Genomic DNA, 11,297 nt, shown 5'->3' on the forward strand with positions numbered 1-11,297 from the left:
GTAATACATACATACAGGCATACATGCCGCAGCAGCAGCGCCACAGCGCCGCCATGCCAGTTGGCAGCAGCAGCAGCAGCAGCGCCAGCAGCAGGCGCCACGTTGCTGCGCCAGCACATAACAGCGCGCCAGCCGTTACGCCGCCGCCGCCGCCCCTTCCGCCATCGCCGCCACATCTTCCGCCGCCGTTGCGCCGCGCACGCCAGAACACGACCGTTGCGCGCGCGCCGCCAGTAGAAGCCGCCGGTGCCAGCCGCCACGGCAGCGGGAAAATATCGCAGAGAACGTAAAAACACGCCGCGTTAATAGACATACAGGTTGCCGATCAGGCGTATTTTTCATTTCAGCAGTAGCCATTAACATCGCAAGGTACAGGTTTAGCAAATAGAGAGTAAACAACAGGTAGGTTAGAATACGGTAGAATACAAGAAAGGGATGTATATACGTCATGTGGTAATAATGTTGTCATATATATTTTACAGACACTAATATAGGCGCCGGTACAGTGTGGTTAGATTTATCTTTCATCATTTCTTAGTTATGACGCTAGTAAGGGGTATAATCACAAGCAGCGTATTAGTCTTGTAGGAAGCGCAATGCGTACATTAGCATAGTCTACCTACATAATACTTATCAAAATAATGAAGATTAATTACAAGATAAATTTAAAGCACTAGATTAAAATTCATAGGCCCTCGGTAACGCTTGCCATTATAAGTAAATACCGCTTGTTCTCTGCGCCAGTATTAATATCGCTTCTAATGATACTTCCACTTACTACCGCATTTCATTCATTCGCTACATCGAAATCTCTAATATCAGTATGACATTTATTAAATTCCTTCATTTGAACGCTATGTCAACATTTTCGCCTTCGCTGGGGATCTTTTTATGATTTCCTACGTATTCTAAGAAATCATTTATTACAATTTGTTGCCTGCGGGTCATCAAGACATGTTTTCCGGGAGGCGCGAAGCGCTATCGCAGCGGAATTGCAAGGGAAATGACGCTGGTGCTGATTTTATTTTGCCTATCATATACAATTATTGCGAGAGATCTTCTGAGCGTTTATCGTGAAATCTACTATCAAGAAGCTGCAGTGGATGAGGCCAGTGCAAGGAAGAAATACCATACAAAATACCTAGCGAAATTATTGAATGCAGCAAGGGGTAAATTGCCATATAAGGGATGGAATTGCCTAATTCGAGACATTTCCATATTTCTACATGTGACTGGCGCGGCCTATTCAAGTGCGTATTGCTATGGATGAAGTGAGGAAGAAACTATCTATACGTTGTTCCGGGAAGGGCGTGATTGGTGAAGTAAATTACTGGGATAATGGGGATTCTCTTGAATGGAATGATATTGTTACCGTTTTATTCTTAAGTTCTATCCTCACGCGATTCATACAAGATTCGAACGCGATAGTATAATTTGGCTCATAGAGAGAGTATTGCTCCAAGCATGGGGGAGACTGAAGTCTCTTTGCCTTCAAATGCCCCATTCATGAGTTTCCTCGCAATATTATTATTGATACTTTCATGCAAGACTTCTCGAGATTACGGGCCTGCTCGATACTTGCTACGATTACGACATGCGAATAGACGAAGAGTTTCAAGCCGACCTTTCATCGATCCAAGAAAGTAGTCGAAGGATGGGAGAATGACATGATAGAGAACGTATAAATTATGATTATAAATACTGGCTTATGGATACGATAAATTTCGCACAGAGCGCTACTATGGTCTTTGATTCTCATTGTTGCTGCAAATCTTTATAAAGCTTGCTTCATTATCACTGTTTGGTTAGGTTGAATTTGATAAGTATCATGAAATCGCATAAAGATAAAATTGATTCATCTATAATAAATGTCGCTGTAGTGGAAACCGCCGATCATGTTATTCCCGGCTTATGTTGATTTCAAGAAATGAGTATACTCTGTTTAGTAATATGCTTTGCCATAAAGGAAAACTTATAGAATCCTGAAGAAAGTTGAATCAGCCGCTGCAACATAAGATCTGTGATCGAAAATGTGGAGGATGGTCATATTATCTTCAAGTGAAGATTCTAATATTTCATTATCTCTACAATCAAGAAATCTATTCAAGTTAGAATTGGTGATCATTGTTATTATGGTTTATGTGATATTGGTGCAGATAGTGCTATTCCTTGATGAGTATTTACACGAGATTATGCACGGCAGGACTTGAAGATATTGATGTAGTTGAGCCGTTGGCTAATAGAGAAATTATCTCGCATTCAGAGCTGTTCGAGATGCGGAATTTATGCGGTAAGATTACCATCTGATGTCTACGGAGTTTATTCTGTAGATAGTTGGGCTTCCCAAGAGTTGCAGGTTTGTGAAGGTAGCAAGAAGTTTTCTTTAAGGGATCTAGTAGTCGGCCGATTCAAAGGAGGAAGAGGTCAAAGATATCCTTCATGTAATCTCAGCATCATTGCAAGAGTGCCCTGTGTCTCAACATTACCTAATAGGTGTATTAGTTCGCTTTAAGAGATAGTGATATATGCGGCATGAATGACATGAGCAAGAGCTGTAGTTGATGGCGGTATTACGGTAGCAAGAGTAACGCTGTTAAAGAGTAACGCAAAGAAAACAAGAAATAAGCAATGCATAGCAAGATTTGTACAAGGCCTATGGAATAGACTTCGCTTTCAGTGACACTCAACTTCATCACATAATGCAATAGATAAATGCATACCTACACTTCCGTTGATTGACGAACATTATCGCGCAGGGATTACACGGCCTCCTCACGCCGAAAGTTAACAAGCACAATCAGGTTCATATTTAAATAACCTTAGAGTGCAAGAAAGATCAATTCACTGTCAGCTTACTCTCAACATATGCATACACACGCCTCACACTATGTAGAATAGATCATATCAATATCATCATAGCAATAGTTACCCCATAATCTACAAGAGATCATAATCATATTTACGCCAAGTACTAACACGATGCACATCGCTCACCATTGTCAAGGCAGAGGAATAAAACTACTTTAATAACATTGCTAGAGTAGCTACTAAGGATAAATTGCATTACAAAATCAATAATGTACTCATAAAGAGATAAATGAAGCATCATCATGCTCTTCATAGCGGAACAGACTACGGAAATATACTCTAAAGCATTTATCCAATACGGTGCATACATCGTCATCTTTACACACGTGCATTGGGATCACATAAGTAAAACTCCACTTGACTAGCATAATGACATTGTTGTATATCATCATAGAACTAATGTAGGCAGCTCATGAGATTATTGTAATTAGTATATAGGAGAGATGAAATTCACATACAGTTACTGCAGCCCCGAGCTCCGATGGAGACCCACTCCTCCCCATGGGAGAAGTGTTCGGGTGATGAAGAGATGGCAGCTGCGTCGATGGAGAGCTCGGCACCCCCCCGCTCTGCGGCGTGCTGCACCGCAGACTCCGTCTCTGCATCTTGGTTTTCAGCGGAGCAGAGGGCCTGAAGGTTTCGTGGTCTACCTTCGTGGTTTTCAAGGACGCAGGCTTTAAATAGGCGGAAGGGCAGTCTTCGAGGGGGTCCCTGGGGCTCATGGGGGTTTTGGAGGGCCCCCTCTTCCGCGCTTGCAGGTGGTGGGGCCCCTTGGTGGCTTCTCCGGCGCTCTCGGCAGCCTCGGGATGGCCCCGGAGGGGCCAGAATTCCGGGCGACCTCGTCTCGATTCCGAGAATATTTCATATTAGATTTTCGAAACTAAAAACAGTGAAAATAGACCGTACTTTGCAGATCTTGTTAGGTTAAAATCTGCAAAAACGCACGCACATGACATAAAGTGCATAAACATGTAGGTAAATATCATAATGTGGCATGGAACACTCATATCGGCATACGCCGGCAGACGCATCAGCATCCCTCAAGCGCCGCTCGCCCCGAGCAAGTAAAACGGACAACAAAGATAATTCTCGGAGTGGCATGCCATCATAAACTTGATCATATATTGTAAACATATGTAATGAATGCAGCAAATCAAAACATCGGTAATGACATGAGAACAACGTGAATATAAAGCAAAGACTTTCATGAATAGTACTTCACGACAAGCATTAATAAGTTCGCATAAGAGTTAACTTACAAAGCAATAAATCAAAGTAAAGGCATTGAAGCAACACAAAGGAAGATTGTTTCAGCGGTTGCTTTCAACTTGCAACATGTATATCTCACGGATAGTCGTCATCATAGAGTAATATAACAAGCGCTAATAGTGCAGAAGGGAATGCACGCATCACTGATACTACGCGCTTGTTAGTGTGGAGAGAAATAGGTGAATCGACACATAAAAGCAAGAGAATGGCCCTTCAAAGAGAGAGAGTATCGAATTGCCATGGTTGCGCTAGAGCTTTATTTTGAAATATGATAACAATTTGCCAAACGGTGCAATACAGCATATGAGCTATGTAAATTATATATCCTACAAGCTGCAAGTCTAATGCATAGCTATAGCCCAACGAAGCCAAGCCCTAATAGCTTGGACTTCATCGATCTTGGCAATGCACATGTTTTAACTGGGGCTACAACGTCGTGCACCTACGCCGCTGCGTAGTCGGAAAGGTCTATATAGCTCGAGATTTTGATTTTCAGCCTTGATTATTTCCGACTTGTATATCCATACGTAGATTAACATGGACACTGCATAATGGACTCCTTCTCTAACGTAGCAGCATGTGACAACAATTATTATTTTCATATGAGATTGAGGATATATGTTCAAAACCGAATCTCCACTCATGGATCATGGCTATAGCTAGTGCTCCAACGTTTCTTCTAACACTGGTGTATAGCTGCTCCGTCATATTGGGTGGTAGATCTTCTTTTACTTTCAGCATAAGACGGACATGGCGGCACTCACATGATATTGGACAGAATAGTTGATGGCGGCCTCAGAATGCAGTTACCGCAGACAACAAGCAATTCCTAATAAGAGATAAGTGCATAGGTATTATACTACTACAATAGTATTTTAAGCTATTTGTCCTCACGAAGCTATATATCGCAAGGTGAATGATGGAAGTTTAGCAGACTCAGGCAATTTTACTTTGGGAATGGCGGATAAATGTATCATGTAGCAGGTAGGTATGGCGATTTACTAAATGGCAGTAGTTGGTTAAGCATGCAAGTGATTTCCTGCACAGAAGTGTTCCTCACGGCAAGGTTAAGTGAAACAGACACAAGGGATGGCACGAAATGCAGCAAAACTTCATATAAAAGCACATATTGCAAACAGTTGTTAAGCATTCTACAATCAGCTTTCCTGTTGTTCAAATCTCAACATTGAGATGTTATCTAGACTTAGAGAAGTAAGTATGCAAACTCAATTAGCAGTTTCTAGGCGTCTTCATTAATGGGTGCAAGTATATGATGCAAGAGCTTAAGACATGAGCACTAACAATTCGCCAAGTATCAAACTATTCAAGACATTTTAGAGTTATTACATGTGGGCATTTTCCAATTCTCCGGCTCATATAATAATTCTAACAGCATTGAGACGCGCTACATGAATATTAAGTGAGTAGAGTTTGAGATGATATTTGTAACGTTGTGTTGCAGCGCAGCGTATTCTATTACACGGACAAGTAGGATGCGAGAGTATCAAACAGCAAAAACAAAACAAACGGAAATGATCGCGCCCAAGCAAAGTGCTATAAGAGGACGAATAAAATAGGTATTTCAGTGGAGTGAACTCCTATTAATGTTGTCGATGAGCAGGGGGCGCCTGGGCATCTCAGCTGGGACGCTGGAGTCTTCTTAGAATATGCAGCGGTCGTATCCCTGCATTCTAGCTTAGCGTTTACTGCTTCATCCTATTGCATCATATCTCCTCGATTCTGAAAATTTACACAAATCTCAAACAATTTCGTTAGAGGGCCATGTATACAAATTATACTAGGTGACCACAATCATTTCCTTAACACTTGGACTCTGCATACAGCCACTCGAGATTACGGGATCAAAGAGCCCATCCAACATAGCAAAAGAGTGCGAAAAGTGCGTAGCTTCAAAGGTGTAATCTGCCAAAATAGCAATGCCGCAGAAGTATGGATTTTATTGAAGAAATGTATTTGCCAAATGGAAATTCCCATACCGAATGAGTTACAAGCATCTCGTGAGATCATGCACAGACTGGCTTCGAGTTAAAACCTACAAGTGGATAGGGGGTACAGCACGCGGACAGCAGCCCGGGACTGCACCTAGTAATTCAAATCTAGTACTTACACAAAGACTTATTGGCACAACAAAACACAAAACTAAGATAAGGAGAGGTTATTACAGTAGTAAATAACTTCCAAGACATACAGCAAAACAGTTCATCGCAAAGGTGTTCAACACATGGGTTAGTCTCCCAAGAAGTCCCTTTCTTTTAGCCAGCTAAGATGGGCTCAATGTTACTTTAATGATGCACTCAAGAGATAAGACTTGACAGCAAAGAGAAGCATCAAAAGCAAGTATGCAAACAAATCTTAAGTCCTAACCCCACGTCCTATGCATAAGGAATCTTGCAAATAAGCAAATTCATGAAGTAGCAAAGCGATCAAGCATAGAAAGATGTAACCAAAGGTAGCTCAAAATTTCAGCACATAGAGAGGCGTTTTAGTGCACATGAAAATTTCTAAGCAATCTCATATCTTCCTCTCTCTCAATAATCTCTCAAGAGGCATCATGAACACACTCAATATAAGCTATCACATAAAGCATTCGTAGTTCATGCATAAATTATTAAAGCCTTCATTATCACGTGCATAATCAATTTTATTAGTTGTGGAGGGAGCAAATCTAACAAAGTAGCTATCATTATTATTCTCATCAAGTGTAGGGAGGTATATCACACAGGTTCTCATTTCCCATAGTAGTTGTAATTAAAGACTACTCATTATAATAATCATCATAATAGAGGCAAAGTAGAATATCAAAGAAAATTTCACGTTTGGGGACTAAAATATCATGAAAATGCCTCCCCAAGCCAGATTTACATTATTAATAATAATGGTAAAATTAAAGCGTCTATATAATATTAGTACAAGATGCAAATAAGATTCTTATAGGTTTTTAATTTTCGTACAACAATCTTATCAGAAATAATAAGAAGTTTATTGTTGCCCATTATGACCAAACTAGTAAATAGCAGTTAAAAAGATGTACTGTAGATTTGGGGAAATAGTCTGAGCACAACATAATATTTGTGCATTGTTATTCTGAATTTATGAGTGTCTTTTAATTTTTCTTCATGGGCATCTAAGCAAGTTAAAAGTGTTGATGTCTATTTTGTTTCCTATTCTTGCAGAGAAGGTTGGGCCTTCCAAGAAGGCAGGTTTGTAGGACAGCAAAGAAGCCTTTGTTGATCACCTAGCAGCGACTGATCTGCAGTGAAGATGATATCCTTCATGTGAAGTCTCTTGTGTCTCTACGAATAGGTGTATTAGTCTGCGAAGAGACAGAAGAGCAGGTGGCATGAATGAATATGAGCAGTAGAATGCGTGTAGCTGATGGTGGTATGGTAGTATAACAGCAGTATAAGAAATAAGAATAAGCAAATGCAGATTTAGAACAGGCCTAGGGAATAGACTTCGCTTAAGGGATTATTTCCAATACATAACATAATAGATAAATACAAGCAATTACACTCTGTTGGATGATGAATATATTATGGATTATACGACTACGGGATTAGTCTACCCAATGTTCATATTTAAATAATTTAGAGTGTAAAGAAAAATTTGATTGTTCAGTGTTTCAATATTATCAATATAGTAATAGCTAATTTCATAATTCCATAAGAGATCATAATCATAGCTTACGCTTGCGTAATATTTTATTTACTACGTCATAATGCAGAGGAATAACTATTTTTAATAATATTGCTAGAGTAGCTACATAGATATTAAAATATTACTGCAATCATAAAGAGATATAAATAAGCACTTTCACTATGCTCTTCATGGGTCAGCTGAATACGTATCTCCGTGAAATATCTAGTATATTTCCATACGCAGACTACATCACATTTTGAGCATTCACGCAAGACAGCCCGACATAAGTAAAATCCTACTTGACTAGCATAATGACATCTGCATTGCTATCGTCATATGATTCAATCATAGGTAGTGTTCTCATGATATTGCATTGAAGTATATAGAGAGAGATTTTCGCCTCGATGGAGAATTACTCCTTCCTTTCAGCAAAGAAGGTGATGAAGATGGCGGTGGAGATGGCATCGCTGATGGAGTATTCTTCGCCGCTAAAGGGCGCAAGGCTGAATGCAGGATTCTTGTCTCAGGATAAGGGATGATGTGCGTCGAAGGTTTTCTATGGGTTTCATCTCCTCTGCATTAGGTTTTCGCGACGAGGTTTAAATAGGGCGGAGTGGCAGTCAGAGGGGGCCTGGGCCATAGGCGGCGGCGCTGTCTTCTCCGCCGCGCTGTGGTAGTGGGTGTGGGGCCCTCTTTCTTCTCCGCGCTTCTCGGCTGATGGTTCAGGGAACTCGGCATTTTCACTGGATTCGAGAATATTACATTAGATTAAATGTCAAAGAATAGAATCGGTACTTCGCATCTTGTTAATAGAAGAAGTGTCTCCAAAATGCATCGACAAAGTGTGCATAAAACATGTAGATACACACAATGGGCATATCATAAGAAATTATTTATTACGCCGAGACAGATTAGATTCAAGTATTTGGTTTTGCCGCTAAAATATTGTCCTATCATTTTTGGTAGACCTTCTAACATTTTTGTGGAGCTATTATAGATTGCAAGAAAGAGAAAATTTTGACTAAATTTGCCGGTGAATCTTATGAGTTTAACTCCTCTAAATTTGACAAAACTCCTTATAAAATTGATTCTTGCCTAATAGTGATTTTAAAGTTGAATGATGTGTATCTATTGTTCTGCTCCTAGCAACTTTGCAAGAATATTGGAGAATAGTGAGAGTGAAGTTTTTAGGAAGAAAGAGATGAGCTTGATGAAATTTTTCTTCGCCAACCTATTCTCTAAGCATGATTTACTGCGTGAAGATTTGGTACAACACCACCACTCAAAGGAAGATCTCGCTCTTTGATTTAAAGTCATTGCTCGATAATCTAAATATGCTCATATTGATGATAAGAAAATATATCCTGCTATTATTAGTTCTAAGCTTTCGAGTTTGAAGAAGAAAGGCTATTGGAAATACCGAAGAAAGACCGAGGTGCATATTACACCTTGATGACTGAAGGGGATTTCTCCTCTATTTCGCCAACACGCTCATTAATATGGAAGATGATGCGAAGCTCGTTGTTGAACGTCAGCCGCCTAATTCCTAAGATGAAGGATGCGGTAAGAAATGAGGTATTAAGACTCTGAAGCCGGCATTATATATTCTATTGCCGATAGTAGATGGGTTAGTCCTTGCATTGTGTCCTAAGAAGGAGGAATGACGCTGTGCCTAATGATATGATGAGCTCATTCCTCAAAGAGTAGTTGTAGGTATAGAACGTGCATTGATTATCGAAAAGTTAATAAGGTTATTAAGAAAGATCATTACTTTGCCTTTTATTGATCAAATGTTAGAAAGGTTATCTAGAATACTCATTTTCTGCTTTCTTGATGGTTATTCTGGGTTTTCACATGTCGCTAAAACTAAAGATCAAGAGAAAACCACTTTCACTTGTCTCTATGGAACTTATGTTTATAGACGCATGCCTTTTGGTTTATGTAATGCCTCCGCTACTTTCAAAGATGCATGTCTGCTATTTTTCATGGCTTTTGTGAGAGTATTGTAGTGGATTCATGGATGCTATTTTCTGCCTATGGGAATTCTTTTGATATTGCTTGGAATCTGATAGTTTTGCGTAGATGTGAAGAAATCTAACCTTGTTCTTAATTGGGAGAAATGCCACTTTATGGTTAATGAAGGAATTGTATTGACATAAAATTTCCTGAGAGAGGTATTGAAGTTGATAGAGCTAAAGCTGAAGCAATTGAGAAGATGCCTCTATCCTAGGGATGCTAAAGGCATTCGCAGTGTTCTGGTCATGTCGGTTTTATAGAGATTTATTGCATTTCAGATTCAGCCTTCTACTAATCTCTTCAAAAGATGTACCTTTTGCTTTTGATGATGATTGTAAGGAAGCTTTGAAACTCTAAAGAAAGCCTTAACAATCGCTTCTATAGTTGAACCTCTCGATCGGAATTTGCCATTTGAAATTATGTGTGATGCTAGTGATTTTAGCCGTAGGGCGCTGTTCTTGACAAATGAGTAGATAAAAATCGAATGTTATTCATTATGCTAGTAAAACTCTGATGCTGCTCAAAGAAATTATGCTTATCGAAAAAGAATTGTTAGCCGTAGTCTTGCTTGTGATAAGTTTAGATCTTATATTGTTGATTCAAAAGTTACATCATATCGATCATGCTGCAATTAGATACCTTATGACAAAGAAAGATGCTAGTCAAGGCTTATTAGATGGGTACTTCTTTGCAAGAATTTGACTTTATATATTGTAGATAGGAAAGGTGCTGATAATCTGTCGTCGATAATTTAGTCTAGATTGAAAATATTGCTTATGATCTCGCTCCGTTAATGATAGTTTTCCAAATGAACAATTGGCTGCAATAGGTGAGTCATGAGATGAATTCTGGTATGTTGATTATGCTAACTTTATTGTTTCAGTACTTGTCTCCAACCTTTTCACAGCAAAGGAGGAAATTCTTTATGATTCTGAGGCATTATTTTGGGATGACCCACACTTATATAAAGAAGGAGCGATGAGTTCATGCGAAGATGTGTTCTCAATATGAACAACAAGAGATATTGAGTAAATGTCATGGTAGTGCTTATGGAGCACACCGAGATGAATCACACAGAAAGGTTCTACAATCAGTTTTATTGGCCAACTCTTCAAAGATGCAAGGAAGTTTATTTTATCTTGTGATGAATGTCAAAGGGCTGGTAATATCTGCACGCTAATGAAATGCCTATGAATTATACTCTTGTTATTGAACCGCTTGATTGTTGGGGATTTGATTCATGGATCTTCCTCTTCATAAGGTAACACTCATATACTTGTTGCTGTTGATTATGTTATTAAATGGGTGGAAGCTATACCTGCAAAGTGCTGATGGTGAGATCTTCTTAAGAATGCTTTTAGACATTATTTTTCCTAGATTTGGAGTTCCTAGATATATTATGACGATGGAGGCTCTCATTTTATTCATGGTGGTTTTAGAAAACTCTTGCTAAATATGGTATTAATCATAGAATTGCTTCCGCT

This window comes from Lolium rigidum, chromosome 2 (assembly GCF_022539505.1).
Source record: "Lolium rigidum isolate FL_2022 chromosome 2, APGP_CSIRO_Lrig_0.1, whole genome shotgun sequence".
In the NCBI taxonomy this organism is placed as follows: domain Eukaryota; kingdom Viridiplantae; phylum Streptophyta; class Magnoliopsida; order Poales; family Poaceae; genus Lolium; species Lolium rigidum.